Below are 21,708 nucleotides of genomic sequence, written 5' to 3'. Positions count from 1 at the left end.
ACAAATGGGGAATCACACTGAAACTGAGTCATCTGGAGGAGAGGAGATCTCAGATAATAGTGAGGCCAACAACTCTGAAAGGGAGTATAGAAGGGAAACCCTAAACGATCCGTCTTCTTTTTTAGATGGAGGACCAGGGGACAGATCCCGATACCGTCCAAAAGGAAGGTACGGAGGAGCAGGAAGAAACCGAAAAGAGCAATCAGAATGGAATTACCAACGGACATCGAAATATCCTGCCAGGATCAAGAAACCATAATCCCTGGAGATAATAATCTGAAAATAATAAACCTGTCTGATAAGATCTTGACGGCAGCACAAACCACAGTTTTAGAAAAGGGACTCTCTTTCTCACCATCAAGATCCTTCAACCGGTTTCATTGGGAGAGGGATCTGAGATTATTTGGAAGAAAAATACTATTACAAAAATTCTATGCGACCAGAAATAGTGATGGAGAGACCCCTAACCAACTTGACCAACAGGACAGAGAATGCCTCACTATACTTGAAGAACTCCAAGAAGAATCTGGAGAATCAGATGACTCTTCTTCAGCCTCAGCCAGAAGACCACTGTGCCGAAAGAAATCCACTTTCTTTCCCCAGGACACTAATTGTCCCCAAGTGAAAGTATTTCAGGAACTAGTATCACGTGACCTAGACCGACTGTACGAGAGAACCAACAAGAGACCTGATCACAGGAACCTCCAAAAGGAAGAAACCAGAGCTTTGAAGGAAATCAAGGAATGGGACAATATACAGATTAAACCGTCTGATAAAGGCGGCAATGTCGTTATATGGCCAACCGACATGTACCAAAAGGAGGCCCTGCGGCAATTAGAAGATAGAACATGCTATAAGAAAATTCTGTTTAATCCCACAGATAATTTCAATACACTTCTTATGAGAATCCTTAACAAAGCTCTTGGAAATGGGATCATTCTCCAACAGGAGTATGACTATCTCAAAACAGACCACCCTAAGACACCCACATTTTACCTTCTGCCGAAGGTTCACAAAAATATTTTGGAACCACCAGGTCGCCCGATCGTTTCGGGCATAGGGGGCCTATCGGAGAACCCAAGCATATTTGTCGATCTACATTTACGCCATCATGTCCTGGGACTACCATCCTACATACAGGACACTGCCGATGTCTTGCGCAAGCTTAATGACATTAAATTAGAAGACAACCATCTGCTTGTAACTCTGGACGTTGAGTCATTATATACAAGCATCGAACATTCCACGGGCCTGGCAGCAGTTGGCTATTTCTTGCAGATGGAAGGACACACCGAGTTCCATACATTTCTGATAGATCTCCTGGATTTCATACTATCCCGAAATTATTTCACTTTCAGTGACCAATATTATTTGCAGACTAGAGGAACTGCAATGGGGGCAGCCTGCGCCCCCACGTACGCCAACCTATTTTTAGGTTGGTGGGAACGGGAACGAGTGTTCTGTGAAAAAAACGATCGATATACTAGCCACGTGATAGCGTGGTGGCGGTATATCGATGACGTTTTGCTGATATGGGAAGGAGATCAACAGACACTACTAGACTTCATTTCCCTACTGAACCTCAACGAGTTAAACATCAAGCTGACCCATTACATTAGCCCAGAATCTGTACCATTCCTAGATCTGAACATATACAGAGGACTGGATGGGATCATCCAGACCCGATTGTATAGGAAGTCAACATCGACTAATTCAATACTCCATCAAACTAGCTCCCACTTCCCCCCGACAGTGGAAAATCTCCCTAAGGGGGAATTTCTACGGATGCGGAGAAACTGTTCAGATCGGAAAGTTTTTGAGGAGCAATGTCAGGATCTCACCAAAAGATTACGTGACAGGGGGTACAGTAACAGATCTATAAAGAGGGCAAAGAGGACAGTTACCCAAACCAACAGGGACTCTCTGGTCTTCCAGAAGAAGAAAGAGGGGATGAACACCAACAAGATCAGATTTGTGGGTAATTATTGCAATGAATGGAAAGAAATACAGCGAATAATCCAGGAGCATTGGTCAGTATTACTGTTAGATGAAGATTTATCTGGAATCTTGGACCAAAAGGTAGCCATGAGTTGGCGTCGCTCAAAAAATCTGAGGGACGAACTGGTCCATAGCCACTTCGTCAAACACCGTCAGAAACCGGACATTGTGGAGGGGTCCTACGCCTGTGGAGGCTGTAAAGCATGTGAATACATGCTAAAATGTGGGGAGGTGCAAGACAGATATGGCAACACACTCAAGATCCGACAATATATTAACTGCCAATCGACAGGGGTCGTATACTGTATAATCTGTCCCTGTGACATGAAATATGTCGGAATGACAACCAGGACTTTGAAACAGAGAATCCTGGAGCATGCAGGCTCAGTAAGAAACTCTGTATCGGATCTAGCTAAATGTAAAAAACTTACATCAGTTGCCCGTCACTACCATAAACATCATAAAAATTCATTCAGAGGAACGAAAGTCATTGGTCTTGAGCGAGTAAAACTAGGCATCAGAGGGGGAGACCTCCAAAAAAATGTATTACAAAGGGAGAGTGAATGGACCTTCCTGTTGAATGCCTTATCACCCCATGGACTTAACGAGTATATAAACTATCAAACATTCTTGTAACAACACAGATACAAAATACAGTTTCTTTTGTACAACCTTACAAAATTACCCTTTAAGATAATCTTTCTACTAGAGGATTCACAGCAGGAATTAAATTTGACGAATACATAAACTATCAAACATTTTTGTAAACGAAATAGATACAAAATACAGCTTCATTTGTATAACCTTACAAAATTACCCTTTAGGATAATCTTTCTACTAGAGGATTCATAGCAGGAGTCAAATTCGACACCAATCACTGCAGGAGTTTTATCACACACACAATTTTTCTTAGTAGGATACCATGCACTACAATACTAAGACACTTTGTATTTAGGCACAAAGAATTAGCATAAACTCTTTTGATAGATGCTTCTTCTTTTTATAAAATATACGTATAGAGAGTACGTACAGTACACAGCAAGCACCGATTTCATATATTATATTGCACACACTTATATACATAATTTTTTCTTCAACACAAGAACTTAGGCAAAATACTTTTGCCTCTAAACAGGGGGCAAGGACAGCCCAAAAAAATTTTTTTGCACAGTTTTGGCACACATTTTTTACACTTATAGATTTAATTTTAACACTTTTTTTCACTCATTACTTATTTTCCTGTAAAATAAATTTACATTATCACCATTATACATACAGAAAATCTTTCTTTAATATCTCAGATTATACAGTCCACAGCCATTAATTAGTAAACAATTGGTACTGAGATACATAAATATATACATTTTTTCTTTATATATATATATATATATATATATATATATATATATATATATATATTCGTTGTTGTTTTTTTATATATGTAATTTTCCATCATTTTTACGTTTGTATAGCCTTAGTAGGAAGTATATGGAGTTGTATAGCAACAAAATTAGATCTTAGGAGATACAAAAACTGTAAAGAAAAGAAATTGTACAATCAATCGGTATATAGGTGCAAAGGATATGTTACAAATAGTTTAATTTAATCTGGGAAGGTCAATAACAGCAGAGACTTAAGAGGATACAAAAATTAAGCCAACTTAAAATGGAGAGAAGGGAAACCTGGCACCAGGCAACACTACTGGCACAGATAAACAGCAAAGCCATAAATAAATAGAGAGAGAGAAATACAGCAAGTTAACTATAACTATCCAACATATGAAAGGTACTGAATAGCGAGCCTATTACCTCATAAATAAAGCTATACAAAGCAAGAAATATAATCACCTAGGCGTGCGGGACTATTAGTATGGTAGATATCTAGCCCCGAATCACGTGACCGCAATGCTCAGCAGTAGACAGCGTCTAGAGTTGCTAAGTAACAGAGACACAAATTGTTCACACTAATACACGTAGGAGATCCCTGATAGAAGCGGCTACTATGAATGGAGACGGAGACGCAGATCATCTGACCAAGCGCGTAACGGAGTGTTTCCATGGTAACCATGTAAACACTCGCTTGCGTGACATACGGCAGACGCTGATAGACGGACTGCCGGCGTCTGTACTGAGTGAAGGAGGCGTGCAGGGGGCCTGCCCAATAGAAACAGCAGTGCTGTTTCCCCGCGAAAGCTACGAGGTACAAAGACACGCTGTTTGACATGTGGCAGATACTGGTGAACAAGCACAGGCGAAACGCGCGTCCAGGCAGGAGCGGCTGACAGGCGGGGAGGCTGCCATTTGTGGCATAAGATGCAGAGCGCTGTATAGATAAGTAACCTGGATTGGTATCTGACTGTTATTTTTCTGAGTGGATTTATGTTTCTCTTCCCTTGTGCATTTGCACTTAAAAACGTACATACAGGGAATCTTGATTTGACTTGATTTAAAAGTGTGCAGTTACTAGGAGGATTAAATGTTAAAAAGGAGGTGTATAATATGTATTTACATAGATGAATATATTTGCATATAAATGACCCTCTCCACATTAGGGGACTCTCATTGAATCCAGTGACTGCTTAATCCCCTGCGCTGGTTTTGACCAACAGGGGTGACACGGGACACTGGAAATCAACAGCAGATCTCCACTTTTTTCTTCCTTCTAAGCTGTTCTCAACATTCTGGCCTCTACTTTGATCAAGCCCCTCATTCGGTCCGTTCACTGTCCTTGAGACACACGGCTGAAAAGCAGGAACGATCAGAGACCAGAGAGAATACACTGTATCTATCTCCACTCGATATTAAACTATATATCCAGGTTGCTCAGATGTGTTGCGCGCATATATATGTATAATTGTATATTTTTGTAATATTAGCCATAACCGCCTGGTACCACAGTGATATACACTTTGGTTACCTACAGTGACAGCCCACACAGTACTTGTAATATTTTCGCCATAAATGTATGGTCCCAGATGTTATACATATCTTTTTCGTACAGAAATTAAGATTACAGACCTAATTTGGGTCTTTTTTTGAATTTTCCTTATCTATTCCCTTTTTTCTTGTCACATAAAAATTAACATCAGCCAGGCTATCAATGTATCTCATGGGAGAATATCCCCACATTGAGATTATATCTGACCGAGGCTGATACATACACACCTTTACCTTTATCTTTATTCTAATTTTATCTCTAACTTTATTCAAATTTATTTTCAATTATATAATCTTTTAGATAATGTGACACAGTTCTTTCTGCCCTGTCATACAATAATCGATAAAGCATTACTTGCTTTCCCCCTTTCTTCTTTTTTTCTCTTTTTTCCCTTTTCTCTTGAGACGTTATAAATAACTGTACTAGTTTTGGAGGTTCCTGCAGTGAGTTCAATATTTTAATGTATATCAATAAAAAAAATTATATATTTTATATTCAAGTTGTGCCCCAACAAAGAGAGTCATCTTTTTCTCCTTTTGTATAATAGTTTATATTATGACTCATGGGAGCACCACCAACCTAAGAAATATGTAGGATATTAGGAATCCATTATTATTGTTATTGTTGGTACATCAATATTACAGTAGAATGCTGAGTCAGTGCTAGTCTCCCCTTCTTGTATATAACTATATTAATACTGATTTAAACTTCAGTTTCGACTTTAGCACGACAATATTTAAAGGATAGATATATCCCATATTAAACATACTCACTAAAGAGGATCTCACACTACTCTTATCATTATACTCTGCATCCCTGACCATCTATACCGTTAAGAAAAATATACTCGAATACCATGACAACTTTCTCCCTCAAAAATGAGATTTTATCCAGACGGAAAAACTTGGAGGATACCAGCAATATATTCCCGGACTTACATAGTGGGATTAATACCACGAATTGGAATGAAGACCTGATAGACCTGAAATATAAACTACAAAAAAGAGCCAGGATTACGTGGCTTTTTTAAAATGATTTAAAAAAGAATATCACTCCCAGAGGTCTACGACCTAAGATATTCCCCACATTCCAACTGGCAAGTCAGGGTCTGGTCAAGGAATGGGAGGACACTCTATTGAAGTGCTCTCAGGAGTTGGTCTCTTTACTCATAAAACATAACCATCTTACGCTGAGTACATGTGAAAAAGAGATCGAGGAGTTGAGTACCAAACTTGAACCCTGGGAGAAGGATGTAACTTTCCAGAGAAATTTTGAAAAATTCAACAAAGACCTGGATAACTATGAGCAAGATATAATCAATAGGAAAAGGAGTAAATTTAACCGAGATATAAGAGATTTCGAAACAGGCAATATATTCAAGTGGAACAAGATGGCGGATAGGCGAAGAACACGACAACCCAGACAAATGGGGAATCACACTGAAACTGAGTCATCTGGAGGAGAGGAGATCTCAGATAATAGTGAGGCCAACAACTCTGAAAGGGAGTATAGAAGGGAAACCCTAAACGATCCGTCTTCTTTTTTAGATGGAGGACCAGGGGACAGATCCCGATACCGTCCAAAAGGAAGGTACGGAGGAGCAGGAAGAAACCGAAAAGAGCAATCAGAATGGAATTACCAACGGACATCGAAATATCCTGCCAGGATCAAGAAACCATAATCCCTGGAGATAATAATCTGAAAATAATAAACCTGTCTGATAAGATCTTGACGGCAGCACAAACCACAGTTTTAGAAAAGGGACTCTCTTTCTCACCATCAAGATCCTTCAACCGGTTTCATTGGGAGAGGGATCTGAGATTATTTGGAAGAAAAATACTATTAAAAAAATTCTATGCGACCAGAAATAGTGATGGAGAGACCCCTAACCAACTTGACCAACAGGACAGAGAATGCCTCACTATACTTGAAGAACTCCAAGAAGAATCTGGAGAATCAGATGACTCTTCTTCAGCCTCAGCCAGAAGACCACTATGCCGAAAGAAATCCACTTTCTTTCCCCAGGACACTAATTGTCCCCAAGTGAAAGTATTTCAGGAACTAGTATCACGTGACCTAGACCGACTGTACGAGAGAACCAACAAGAGACCTGATCACAGGAACCTCCAAAAGGAAGAAACCAGAGCTTTGAAGGAAATCAAGGAATGGGACAATATACAGATTAAACCGTCTGATAAAGGCGGCAATGTCGTTATATGGCCAACCGACATGTACCAAAAGGAGGCCCTGCGGCAATTAGAAGATAGAACATGCTATAAGAAAATTCTGTTTAATCCCACAGATAATTTCAATACACTTCTTATGAGAATCCTTAACAAAGCTCTTGGAAATGGGATCATTCTCCAACAGGAGTATGACTATCTCAAAACAGACCACCCTAAGACACCCACATTTTACCTTCTGCCGAAGGTTCACAAAAATATTTTGGAACCACCAGGTCGCCCGATCGTTTCGGGCATAGGGGGCCTATCGGAGAACCCAAGCATATTTGTCGATCTACATTTACGCCATCATGTCCTGGGACTACCATCCTACATACAGGACACTGCCGATGTCTTGCGCAAGCTTAATGACATTAAATTAGAAGACAACCATCTGCTTGTAACTCTGGACGTTGAGTCATTATATACAAGCATCGAACATTCCACGGGCCTGGCAGCAGTTGGCTATTTCTTGCAGATGGAAGGACACACCGAGTTCCATACATTTCTGATAGATCTCCTGGATTTCATACTATCCCGAAATTATTTCACTTTCAGTGACCAATATTATTTGCAGACTAGAGGAACTGCAATGGGGGCAGCCTGCGCCCCCACGTACGCCAACCTATTTTTAGGTTGGTGGGAACGGGAACGAGTGTTCTGTGAAAAAAACGATCGATATACTAGCCACGTGATAGCGTGGTGGCGGTATATCGATGACGTTTTGCTGATATGGGAAGGAGATCAACAGACACTACTAGACTTCATTTCCCTACTGAACCTCAACGAGTTAAACATCAAGCTGACCCATTACATTAGCCCAGAATCTGTACCATTCCTAGATCTGAACATATACAGAGGACTGGATGGGATCATCCAGACCCGATTGTATAGGAAGTCAACATCGACTAATTCAATACTCCATCAAACTAGCTCCCACTTCCCCCCGACAGTGGAAAATCTCCCTAAGGGGGAATTTCTACGGATGCGGAGAAACTGTTCAGATCGGAAAGTTTTTGAGGAGCAATGTCAGGATCTCACCAAAAGATTACGTGACAGGGGGTACAGTAACAGATCTATAAAGAGGGCAAAGAGGACAGTTACCCAAACCAACAGGGACTCTCTGGTCTTCCAGAAGAAGAAAGAGGGGATGAACACCAACAAGATCAGATTTGTGGGTAATTATTGCAATGAATGGAAAGAAATACAGCGAATAATCCAGGAGCATTGGTCAGTATTACTGTTAGATGAAGATTTATCTGGAATCTTGGACCAAAAGGTAGCCATGAGTTGGCGTCGCTCAAAAAATCTGAGGGACGAACTGGTCCATAGCCACTTCGTCAAACACCGTCAGAAACCGGACATTGTGGAGGGGTCCTACGCCTGTGGAGGCTGTAAAGCATGTGAATACATGCTAAAATGTGGGGAGGTGCAAGACAGATATGGCAACACACTCAAGATCCGACAATATATTAACTGCCAATCGACAGGGGTCGTATACTGTATAATCTGTCCCTGTGACATGAAATATGTCGGAATGACAACCAGGACTTTGAAACAGAGAATCCTGGAGCATGCAGGCTCAGTAAGAAACTCTGTATCGGATCTAGCTAAATGTAAAAAACTTACATCAGTTGCCCGTCACTACCATAAACATCATAAAAATTCATTCAGAGGAACGAAAGTCATTGGTCTTGAGCGAGTAAAACTAGGCATCAGAGGGGGAGACCTCCAAAAAAATGTATTACAAAGGGAGAGTGAATGGACCTTCCTGTTGAATGCCTTATCACCCCATGGACTTAACGAGTATATAAACTATCAAACATTCTTGTAACAACACAGATACAAAATACAGTTTCTTTTGTACAACCTTACAAAATTACCCTTTAAGATAATCTTTCTACTAGAGGATTCACAGCAGGAATTAAATTTGACGAATACATAAACTATCAAACATTTTTGTAAACGAAATAGATACAAAATACAGCTTCATTTGTATAACCTTACAAAATTACCCTTTAGGATAATCTTTCTACTAGAGGATTCATAGCAGGAGTCAAATTCGACACCAATCACTGCAGGAGTTTTATCACACACACAATTTTTCTTAGTAGGATACCATGCACTACAATACTAAGACACTTTGTATTTAGGCACAAAGAATTAGCATAAACTCTTTTGATAGATGCTTCTTCTTTTTATAAAATATACGTATAGAGAGTACGTACAGTACACAGCAAGCACCGATTTCATATCATATTATATTGCACACACTTATATACATAATTTTTTCTTCAACACAAGAACTTAGGCAAAATACTTTTGCCTCTAAACAGGGGGCAAGGACAGCCCAAAAAAATTTTTTTGCACAGTTTTGGCACACATTTTTTACACTTATAGATTTAATTTTAACACTTTTTTTCACTCATTACTTATTTTCCTGTAAAATAAATTTACATTATCACCATTATACATACAGAAAATCTTTCTTTAATATCTCAGATTATACAGTCCACAGCCATTAATTAGTAAACAATTGGTACTGAGATACATAAATATATACATTTTTTCTTTATATATATATATATATATATATATATATATATTCGTTGTTTTTTTTTTATATATGTAATTTTCCATCATTTTTACGTTTGTATAGCCTTAGTAGGAAGTATATGGAGTTGTATAGCAACAAAATTAGATCTTAGGAGATACAAAAACTGTAAAGAAAAGAAATTGTACAATCAATCGGTATATAGGTGCAAAGGATATGTTACAAATAGTTTAATTTAATCTGGGAAGGTCAATAACAGCAGAGACTTAAGAGGATACAAAAATTAAGCCAACTTAAAATGGAGAGAAGGGAAACCTGGCACCAGGCAACACTACTGGCACAGATAAACAGCAAAGCCATAAATAAATAGAGAGAGAGAAATACAGCAAGTTAACTATAACTATCCAACATATGAAAGGTACTGAATAGCGAGCCTATTACCTCATAAATAAAGCTATACAAAGCAAGAAATATAATCACCTAGGCGTGCGGGACTATTAGTATGGTAGATATCTAGCCCCGAATCACGTGACCGCAATGCTCAGCAGTAGACAGCGTCTAGAGTTGCTAAGTAACAGAGACACAAATTGTTCACACTAATACACGTAGGAGATCCCTGATAGAAGCGGCTACTATGAATGGAGACGGAGACGCAGATCATCTGACCAAGCGCGTAACGGAGTGTTTCCATGGTAACCATGTAAACACTCGCTTGCGTGACATACGGCAGACGCTGATAGACGGACTGCCGGCGTCTGTACTGAGTGAAGGAGGCGTGCAGGGGGCCTGCCCAATAGAAACAGCAGAGCTGTTTCCCCGCGAAAGCTACGAGGTACAAAGAGACGCTGTTTGACATGTGGCAGATACTGGTGAACAAGCACAGGCGAAACGCGCGTCCAGGCAGGAGCGGCTGACAGGCGGGGAGGCTGCCATTTGTGGCATAAGATGCCTGGATTGGTATCTGACTGTTATTTTTCTGAGTGGATTTATGTTTCTCTTCCCTTGTGCATTTGCACTTACAAACGTACATACAGGGAATCTTGATTTGACTTGATTTAAAAGTGTGCAGTTACTAGGAGGATTAAATGTTAAAAAGGAGGTGTATAATATGTATTTACATAGATGAATATATTTGCATATAAATGACCCTCTCCACATTAGGGGACTCTCATTGAATCCAGTGACTGCTTAATCCAACAGGGGTGACACGGGACACTGGAAATCAACAGCAGATCTCCACTTTTTTCTTCCTTCTAAGCTGTTCTCAACATTCTGGCCTCTACTTTGATCAAGCCCCTCATTCGGTCCGTTCACTGTCCTTGAGACACACGGCTGAAAAGCAGGAACGATCAGAGACCAGAGAGAACACACTGTATCTATCTCCACTCGATATTAAACTATATATCCAGGTTGCTCAGATGTGTTGCGCGCATATATATGTATAATTGTAATTTACTTGGGCAAGGTGGCACTCAATCACAATAGTCAATAGAGTAGCGGTGCAAGGTCCAGAGTAAGTTTTACAGCAACACTTATTCCTGTCAAGGAAAAGAAACCAGCACTCACGTTTTGATGAGAAGAAAAAATGATGTATTTCAACAGGTCATACAGGTTAACAAGCTGTCTGCCATCTGCATGTATAATTGTATATTTTTGTAATATTAGCCATAACCGCCTGGTACCACAGTGATATACACTTTGGTTACCTACAGTGACAGCCCACACAGTACTTGTAATATTTTCGCCATAAATGTATGGTCCCAGATGTTATACATATCTTTTTCGTACAGAAATTAAGATTACAGACCTAATTTGGGTCTTTTTTTGAATTTTCCTTATCTATTCCCTTTTTTCTTGTCACATAAAAATTAACATCAGCCAGGCTATCAATGTATCTCATGGGAGAATATCCCCACATTGAGATTATATCTGACCGAGGCTGATACATACACACCTTTACCTTTATCTTTATTCTAATTTTATCTCTAACTTTATTCAAATTTATTTTCAATTATATAATCTTTTAGATAATGTGACACAGTTCTTTCTGCCCTGTCATACAATAATCGATAAAGCATTACTTGCTTTCCCCCTTTCTTCTTTTTTTCTCTTTTTTCCCTTTTCTCTTGAGACGTTATAAATAACTGTACTAGTTTTGGAGGTTCCTGCAGTGAGTTCAATATTTTAATGTATATCAATAAAAAAATTTATATATTTTATATTCAAGTTGTGCCCACACAAAGAGAGTCATCTTTTTCTCCTTTTGTATAATGGTATAGTACCACACAGTAGTGTCTGTGTATATATGCAGCATGTACAGATTATTACATTGTATAGTACCGCACAGCAGTGTCTGTGTATAAATGCAGCATGTACAGATTATTACATGGTATAGTACCACACAGTAGTGTCTGTGTATATATGCAGCATGTACAGATTATTACATTGTATAGTGCCGCACAGTAGTGTCTGTGTATATATGCAGCATGTACAGATTATTACATGGTATAGTACCACACAGTAGTATCTGTGTATATATGCAGCATGTACAGATTATTACATTGTATAGTACCGCACAGCAGTGTCTGTGTATAAATGCAGCATGTACAGATTATTACATTCTATGGTGCCGCACAGTAGTGTCTGTGTATATATTCAGCATGTACAGATTATTACATTGTATAGTACCGCACAGTAGTGTCTGTGTATATATGCAGCATGTACAGATTATTACATTGTATAGTACCGCACAGCAGTGTCTGTGTATATATGCAGCATGTACAGATTATTACATTCTATGGTGCCGCACAGTAGTGTCTGTGTATATATGCAGCATGTACAGATTATTACATTCTATGGTGCCGCACAGTAGTGTCTGTGTATATATGCAGCATGTACAGATTATTACATTGTATAGTGCTACACATGACAGGGTATTGTCTAATCGCTGTGCCCAACTATCCCCCCACAAATGACTTAACTCTCTTGTTGGATAAAATTGGCCACAGCAGCCATCTTTATTGAACAATACAATTTTAAACAATAATCCAAAAACATTCCCACGGAAGGTGGTCCCCGAGGCCCTCAATAAATATATATCCACACCTCTAAGCACTTCCAGGAGCTCTTACCCCCAGCCGATAGCGATTGGCTCGAGGGCACCAATTGTACACACCCAGTGCTCATTAATTAACCTCACCCAGGGGAGTCCAGCCCCCTCATGGGGCCCTCCCCGCCGCATAATTAAGCCTCAATGCCACCAACCTCGAGGACCCCCCTCCGCACAGGCCACTGTGACAAAAAGACATCCTAGCAAATATTCTACCTAAACTATAAAAAATAGGGAAGGATGGGTGGGAGCTGTTGAGAAAATCTCCCAGTGACCCCTATTTCCTGTCTGAACCCTGCTTATAAACCCCTCCAACACCCCGTTAAGCCCCTCCCCCTATGACCCTCTCCTTAAGCACTCCTCCTATGACTAACTGCTAGTCAGCTCCCTACAAACCCTGTCAGGGGAGCCTACCCCCAGGCTTTGCCTCCAGTCCGGCTCCTACATGACAGGGTATTGTCTAATCGCTGTGCCCAACTATCCCCCCACAAATGACATAACTCTCTTGTTGGATAAAATTGGCCACAGCAGCCATCTTTATTGAACAATACAATTTTAAACAATAATCCAAAAACATTCCCACGGAAGGTGGTCCCCGAGGCCCTCAATAAATATATATCCACACCTCTAAGCACTTCCAGGAGCTCTTACCCCCAGCCGATAGCGATTGGCTCGAGGGCACCAATTGTACACACCCAGTGCTCATTAATTAACCTCACCCAGGGGAGTCCAGCCCCCTCATGGGGCCCTCCCCGCCGCATAATTAAGCCTCAATGCCACCAACCTCGAGGACCCCCCTCCGCCACAAAGCACGAGGTTAAACCCTTAACCCCGTGCGCCCCCCCCCACATCCGGAACGCTGTTTCTATTCCCTCTTGTAGTCCCAAAGACCAAACATCTATCCCCACAGCATTCAGGTGCACACCGTCACCTCTCCAAAATGCCCCGGCACCAGACTCAAGTTCCCTGTGCCTCACCACAACAGCCCCGTTCCTGGCCATAAAACGCCCAATCGCCCTGTTAACTTTAATCCGTGCCTTATTGAGCTTGTCAGCCGACCTCGCATCCCTCCAATAATGGCGTGGCACGATATCCGACCAAACCGTGATCAATTCCGGAAACATTGCCCATAAACGTAGGAGATCAAACTTGATATCCCGTATCAACTCCCTAAATGGTCTGCTCCCAAGGTCATTCCCGCCTACATGCAGAACTAATATGTCGGGAACCCTATCGAGCCGAACAAAACGGTGAAATTCCTGCAGCACTCCACTCCATACCATACCGCGTTTCCCCAGCCAGCGAACCACTGCCTCCTCTCTATCCAAACCCAGCTGGCGGCCGTTCGGTCTGACATCCGCCCGTAAAGCTCCCCAAAAGACATAGGAATGTCCTAAAATCCAAATCAGGCACGGAGGCTGCCCTAAAACAGAAAAAACACGGTCAACCTCAACAATCCCCTAAACGAACATAAGACCGAAAGCGAGACGAGTCCCACCGCCCAATACGCTTAATCAACTCATCCCCAAATCCCATTCTAGCAGCCTCAGTTGCGGCCCCAATGCGGAAAGAGTGACCCGCGTATTCCTCCCCCTTGAGGCCCAACGTCCGCAGGACTGCTCTAAACACACTTGTGAACTGAAACCGTGATAAAAAGGATCCATTCGCATGCATCAGCAAAGGATCCCTTTCCCTGCCCACTCTGACCTCCTTAAATATCCTCAGCCGTGCCACCGGGCACATATCCGACCCTGGTACAGAGAAGAGAACTACCTTCTTCCCCCTCCCTAACTGATCCGTCTTAGACCTCCTCACCACTAGCTCCACCCTATCCGAGTATAAATCCACATCCTCTCCTAACAAACCTCCCGGCCTGGACACGCTTGGACTCACGAGCTCCCCAATCCGCAGTGCCCCGAAGAAGGCAAGCGAAAAAGCTACCCCAAACAACCTTTCCTCGAAATTGGAACTGCAGACCTCCCCTAACTTCATGCCCATATTCTGTAACAACTGGAAAGACACCGGCCTTCTCTGATCCTGTACGACATGGCCTCTCCTCCAACCTTTCAAAGCCTGCGCAATCAGGAAATTCTTAGTGACGTCAGGCCTGCCGCCTGCACGAAACCCAAAAGCCAATCCCACCATGCAGCGCGTGATTTTTTGCCACTGACCAACCAATCTCCTTACAATGGCCTATATATAGCAAGACAGCCAACTCGTCATCATCCTCCTTCAGACCTACTACCTCACGCCATTCTAACCAGCTCCGCCATTCCTGATTGTATGCCGACCACGTATTCGGGGCCAAGGATTCCCTGATGAGCTGGTCGACTACCCGTCCAGCAGAGCCCAGAGCCGACTCGGGAACCCGGTCCCCTCCCTGTCCGCCTCTGGTGCCAACTCCCGAAAACGCTCCCACTGTGAACGAGATAAAGCATCCGCAATGCCGTTAGAGACACCAGGAACGTGCCTAGCCACAACCCACAAATTCAAAGCCAGACATTCCAACACTAACTGCTGCAAAATGGTGACCACTGGCGGTGAAGATGCCGACAACTGGTTAATAGCCATGACAACCCCCAAATTGTCGCAGTGAAAACAAATCTTCCTATTCCGGAATAGCTCCCCCCAAACAACTACCGCAACCAAGATAGGAAACAACTCCAACAATGCCAAGTTTTTTACCATGCCTCTCTGCACCCAAGACTCCGGCCACCGGCCCACACACCAATGTCCCTGGCAATATGCCCCGAACCCAACACTCCCGGCCGCGTCTGTGAAAAGGTCTAGCTCAGTAGCGACGCACGTGTCTGACATCCACAAGGCTCTGCTGTTAAAAGCTTCCAAGAAAGTTGCCCACACCCGCAAGTCCCCTTTCAATTCCCTACCTAATCTGACGAAATGATGAGGAAGAACCACCCCTGCCGTCGCTGCTGCCAGCCTCCTGCTGAAAATGCGGCCCATAGGCATAATGCGACACGCAAAATTCAATTTGCCCAGCAAGGATTGCAATTCCCTCAATCTAATCTTCTTCAACAGCAATGCCCTCCCTACCTCGGCCTTCAAACCCAGCAATTTCTCCTCGGGCAAGCGGCACTCCATATTCTCGGTATCAATGACAATACCCAAAAAACTGATCACCGTTGCAGGGCCCTCCGTCTTACCTGGAGCAAGCGGGACCCCAAAGTCTGCCGACACCCTTTCAACAGTCCTCAACAATAAGTCACATACTACTGTCCCCCCAGGACCAATACATAAGAAGTCATCTAGGTAATGAATAACTGAACTACACCCAGAGACATCCTTAACCACCCACTCCAAAAAAGAACTAAAGGCCTCAAAATAAGCACATGACAAAGAACAGCCCATCGGTAAACAACGATCAACAAAAAACTTCCCGTCCCAACAACATCCCAACAAACGCAAACTGGTTGGGTGAACCGGCAGCAAACGGAATGCCGATTCAATATCAGTCTTTGCCAACCTGGCCCCTTTCCCAAACCGCTTCACCCACTGAACAGCCGCGTCAAATGATGTATAAACCACCGAGCAGATGTCGGGATCAATGCCATCATTGACCGACGCCCCTTTTGGAAAAGATAAATGGTGGATAAGGCGAAATTTGTTCGCCTCTTTTTTAGGTACCACCCCCAATGGAGAGACTATAAAAACTGGCCATGGTGCTGACCCAAAAGGTCCGGCCATACGACCCAGCTGCACCTCCTTAAGCAGTTTTTCCTGCACCACCTCTGGATGCTCCCTCGCAGACTTCAAATTCCTCCTAAAGCTCCCTGAAAACTGCACGTCAGAGGGTATCCTAAAACCTTCCCTAAACCCCTCCTCCAACAACACGGCTGTCTGCTGGTCAGGATACCTATGCAGATAGCCCAGCATCCTTTCCAGTCGAACTGGTGTCTCCCCCTTTTGAATTACCGTCCCGTGACTTCCCTCTGAAGCATTTATTTGCACCATGGGTCCCTCCACACGAGGAACATTCATGTTTAAATTAGCATTTTGCCCCAAACCGACATGACCCGTCATTAAAGGCAAAGCAGAGTCCCTTCTGCATGGCCGTCCCATTTGTGGCCTCCCTCGGCCCCCCCCGTCCCCACGAAAGGGCTGCCCACTTTTTGTGGGAGCCGTCACCTTTAACCATAAAGCAATATCCTTATGGTCCCAACGTATGTTAGGGCGAACCGCCTTCCTCTGCCTAAACTGCTCATCGTACCTGAGCCAAGCCAAGCCCCCATACACACGGTATGCCTCTCCTATCGCATCCATGTAACAAAACAAGCCTGAACAATTGTCAGGTGCCTTTTCCCCAATCACACTAGCCAAAATAGCAAATGCTTGCAACCAGTTCGTGAATGACCGCGGTATCAGCCGATACCGCCGCCGTTCCTCCTCCTCCTTCTTCTCCTCCTTACGGATCCTATCCAGATTAAAACGCTCTAAAGGGAGCAATGAAAATATATCGACGTACTCCCCTTTCCAAATCTTCTCCCTCACCTCCTGCTTCAGGTGGGCCCCCAAAGGACCCTCAAAGCATACATACACCTCCCCTTTCGCAGTGTCACTGAGCCTCCCACTCTCCTCCTGCGTCCCAACACTGCCCCCTTCTGCCCCTGCACTACTGCTACCTTGCTCGCCGCCGGATACCGGCACCCCGCTGCTCACCGGCACCCCACTGCTAACCGGCACCCCACTGCTAACCGACACACTATTACTGACTGGCACATTAATGCTAGCTGGTGTGCCTGCATTCTGCGGCACCCATGCTGCCGCCGGGGACGGCCCCGCCCCCTGCCGCAAACCCACCAACCAATCTGCAAACCCACTCAATAATTCAGTAAAACCTCTACTCATTTCCCCTTGGAGGGCTAACCCTCCCCCCCCCCCTGACTCTGCGCTAAAGCATTAACAGACATAGAGACAGACTCACCAGGCTGCCTGGGGGCTGTGAACCCAGCAGCCGCAGGTCCAGTGTCCTGACGAACTCCAGCCAATGGGGAAGGACCAGGTATTTCTCCATCATCTGCTGACGCTGCCATCTCTCTTCTCCTGTCATCCCGACCCTCAGGTACAGCACCAGCCGGCGTGACCTCGTTGGAGGCGGAGCCAGCTGTGCGCCTCTCGCTCCGTGTACCAGGCCTGCGGTCCTCAGCCTGTACTTCTGCCTCCCTGGCACGACTCACCCCGCGCTGGGCAGCAGCATGCCCTGCATGCCCCACCGCACCAGGTCCAGTACCACGCGACGCCGGATCTTCTTGCACGTGGGGGGGATCCCCACCGCGCGGAGGTTTCCGCCTGCTGGTTGGATTCCTCCCAGACCTGGTCCTGCGGGCGGAAGGTGCCCGGCCCGCAGCCTGGCCTGGAGGGTCCCTAACGGGGCTCCGTGAACGGCGCTGAACCCTGGGGGACACAGATGGGCTAAAGCGCTCCGGAGGCCTGGACCTCCGAGCCCGTGCACCCGCTGGAGCAGCCTCTTGCGTTGCTGCTCCCAGTCCCCCCAGCAGACCTGACATTTGCTGCTGCAGCCACTCAGTCCCTCTGGTGCCAGCTGCCTCCCTGAGGGCAGCAAGCGCAGCGGATACCTCTGCATCAGCGTTGCCTGGGGAAGCCATGGGAGATGTCACGCTGCTTAGCTGTTGAGAAAATCTCCCAGTGACCCCTATTTCCTGTCTGAACCCTGCTTATAAACCCCTCCAACACCCCGTTAAGCCCCTCCCCCTATGACCCTCTCCTTAAGCACTCCTCCTATGACTAACTGCTAGTCAGCTCCCTACAAACCCTGTCAGGGGAGCCTACCCCCAGGCTTTGCCTCCAATCCGGCTCCTACAGTAGTGTATGTGTATATATGCAGCATGTACAGATTATTACATGGTATAGTACTGCACAGTAGTGTCTGTGTATATATGCAGCATGTACAGATTATTACATTCTATGGTGCCGCACAGTTGTGTCTGTGTATGTATGCAGCATGTACAGATTATTACATTGTATAGTGCCGCACAGTAGTGTCTGTGTATATATGCACCATGAACAGATTATTACATTCTATGGTGCCGCACAGTTGTGTCTGTGTATGTATGCAGCATGTACAGATCATTACATTGTATAGTGCCGCACAGTAGTGTCTGTGTATATATGCACCATGTACAGATTATTACATTCTATAGTGCCGCACAGCAGTGTCTGTGTATATATGCACCGTGTACAGATTATTACATTCTATAGTGCCGCACAGCAGTGTCTGTGTATATATGCAGCATGTACAGATTATTACATTCTATGGTGCCGCACAGTAGTGTCTGTGTATATATGCAGCGTGTGCAGATTATTACATTGTATAGTGCCGCACAGTAGTGTATGTGTATATATGCAGCATGTACAGATTATCACATTCTATGGTGCCGCACAGTTGTGTCTGTGTATGTATGCAGCATGTACAGATTATTTCATTGTATAGTGCCGCACAGTAGTGTCTGTGTATATATGCAGCATGTACAGATTATTACATTCTATGGTGCCGCACAGTAGTGTCTGTGTATATATATGCAGCATGTACAGATTATTACATTGTATAGTACCGCACAGTAGTGTCTATGTATATATGCAGCATGTACAGATTATTACATTGTATAATACTGCACAGTAGTGTCTGTGTATATATGCAGCATGTACAGATTATTACATTGTATAGTACCGCACAGTAGTGTCTGTGTACATATGCAGCATGTACAGATTATTACATTGTATAGTACCACACAGTAGTGTCTGTGTACATATGCAGCATGTACAGATTATTACATTGTATAGTATTGCACAATAGTGTCTGTGTATATATGCAGCATGTACAGATTATTACATTGTATAGTAACACACAGTAGTGTCTGTGTATATATGCAGCATGTACAGATTATTACATTGTATAGTAACACACAGTAGTGTCTGTGTATATATGCAGCATGTACAGATTATTACATTCTATGTTGCCGCACAGCAGTGTCTGTGTATATATGTAGCATGTGCAGATTATTACATTGTATAGTTCTGCACAGCAGTGCCTGTGTATATATATGCAGCATGTACAGATTATTACACTGTATAGTACCCCACAATAGTGTCTGTGTATATATTCAGCATGTACAGAATATTACATTGTATAGTACAGTACCGCACAGTAGAGTCTGTGTATATATGCAGCATGTACAGATTATTATGTCATATAGTACTGCACAACAGTGTATATATGCTGCATGTAAAGAATATTACATTGTATAATACAGTACCGCACAGTAGTGTCTGTGTCTATATGCAGCATGTACAGATTATTACATTGTATAGTACAGTACCACACAGTAGAATCTGTGTATATATGCAGCATGTACAGATTATTATGTCATATAGTACCGTACAGTAGTGTCTGTGTATATATGCTGCATGTAAAGAATATTACATTGTATAATACAGTACCGCACAGTAGTGTCTGTGTCTATATGCAGCATGTACAGATTATTACATTGTATAGTACAGTACCACACAGTAGAATCTGTGTATATATGCAGCATGTACAGATTATTATGTCATATAGTACCGTACAGTAGTGTCTGTGTATATATGCAGCATGTACAGGTTATTACATTGTATAGTACAGTACCACACAGTAGAATCTGTGTATATATGCAGCATGTACAGATTATTATGTCATTTAGTAACATACAGTAGTGTCTGTGTATGTACAGGTTATTACATTGTATAGTACAGTACCACACAGTAGAATATGTGTATATATGCAGTTTGTACAGATTATTATGTCATATATTACCGTAACAGTAGTGTCTGTGTATATATGCTGCATGTACAGATTATTACATTGTATAGTACAGTACCACAGAGTAGAATCTGTGTATATATGCAGCATGTACAGATTATTATGTCATATAGTACCGTACAGTAGTGTCTGTGTATATATGCAGCATGTACAGATTATTATGTCATATAGTACCGTACAGTAGTGTCTGTGTATATCTGCTGCATGTACAGATTATTAAATTGTATAGTACAGTACCACACAGTAGAATCTGTGTATACAGTATATGCAGCATGTACAGATTATTATGTCATATAGTAACGTACAGTAGTGTCTGTGTGTATGTGCTGCATGTACAGATTATTACTTTGTATAGTATACAGTAGTACCGCACAGTAGAATCTGTGTATATATGCAGCATGTACAGATTATTATGTCATATAGTACAGTACAGTAGTGTCTGTGTATATGTGCTGCATGTACAGATTATTACATTCTATAGTACAGTACCACACTGTAGAATCTGTGTGTATATGCAGCATGTACAGATTATTATGTCATATAGTAACGTACAGTAGTGTCTGTGTATATATGCAGCATGTACAGATTATTATGTCATATAGTACCGTACAGTAGTGTCTGTGTATATATGCTACATGTACAGATTACATTGTATAGTACAGTACCGCACAGTAGAATCTGTGTGTATATGCAGCATGTACAGATTATTATGTCATATAGTAACGTACAGTAGTGTCTGTGTATATATGCTACATGTACAGATTATTACATTGTATAGTACAGTACCACACAGTAGAATCTGTGTATATATGCAGCATGTACAGATTATTATGTCATATAGTACCGTACAGTAGTGTCTGTGTATATCTGCTGCATGTACAGATTATTAAATTGTATAGTACAGTACCACACAGTAGAATCTGTGTATATATGCAGCATGTACAGATTATTATGTCATATAGTAACGTACAGTAGTGTCTGTGTGTATGTGCTGCATGTACAGATTATTACTTTGTATAGTATACAGTAGTACCGCACAGTAGAATCTGTGTAT

This window comes from Crinia signifera, chromosome 6 (genome assembly GCF_055691185.1).
Source record: "Crinia signifera chromosome 6, ASM5569118v1, whole genome shotgun sequence".
Lineage (NCBI taxonomy): Eukaryota > Metazoa > Chordata > Amphibia > Anura > Myobatrachidae > Crinia > Crinia signifera.
Note: the sequence above shows the minus strand (reverse complement) of the source record.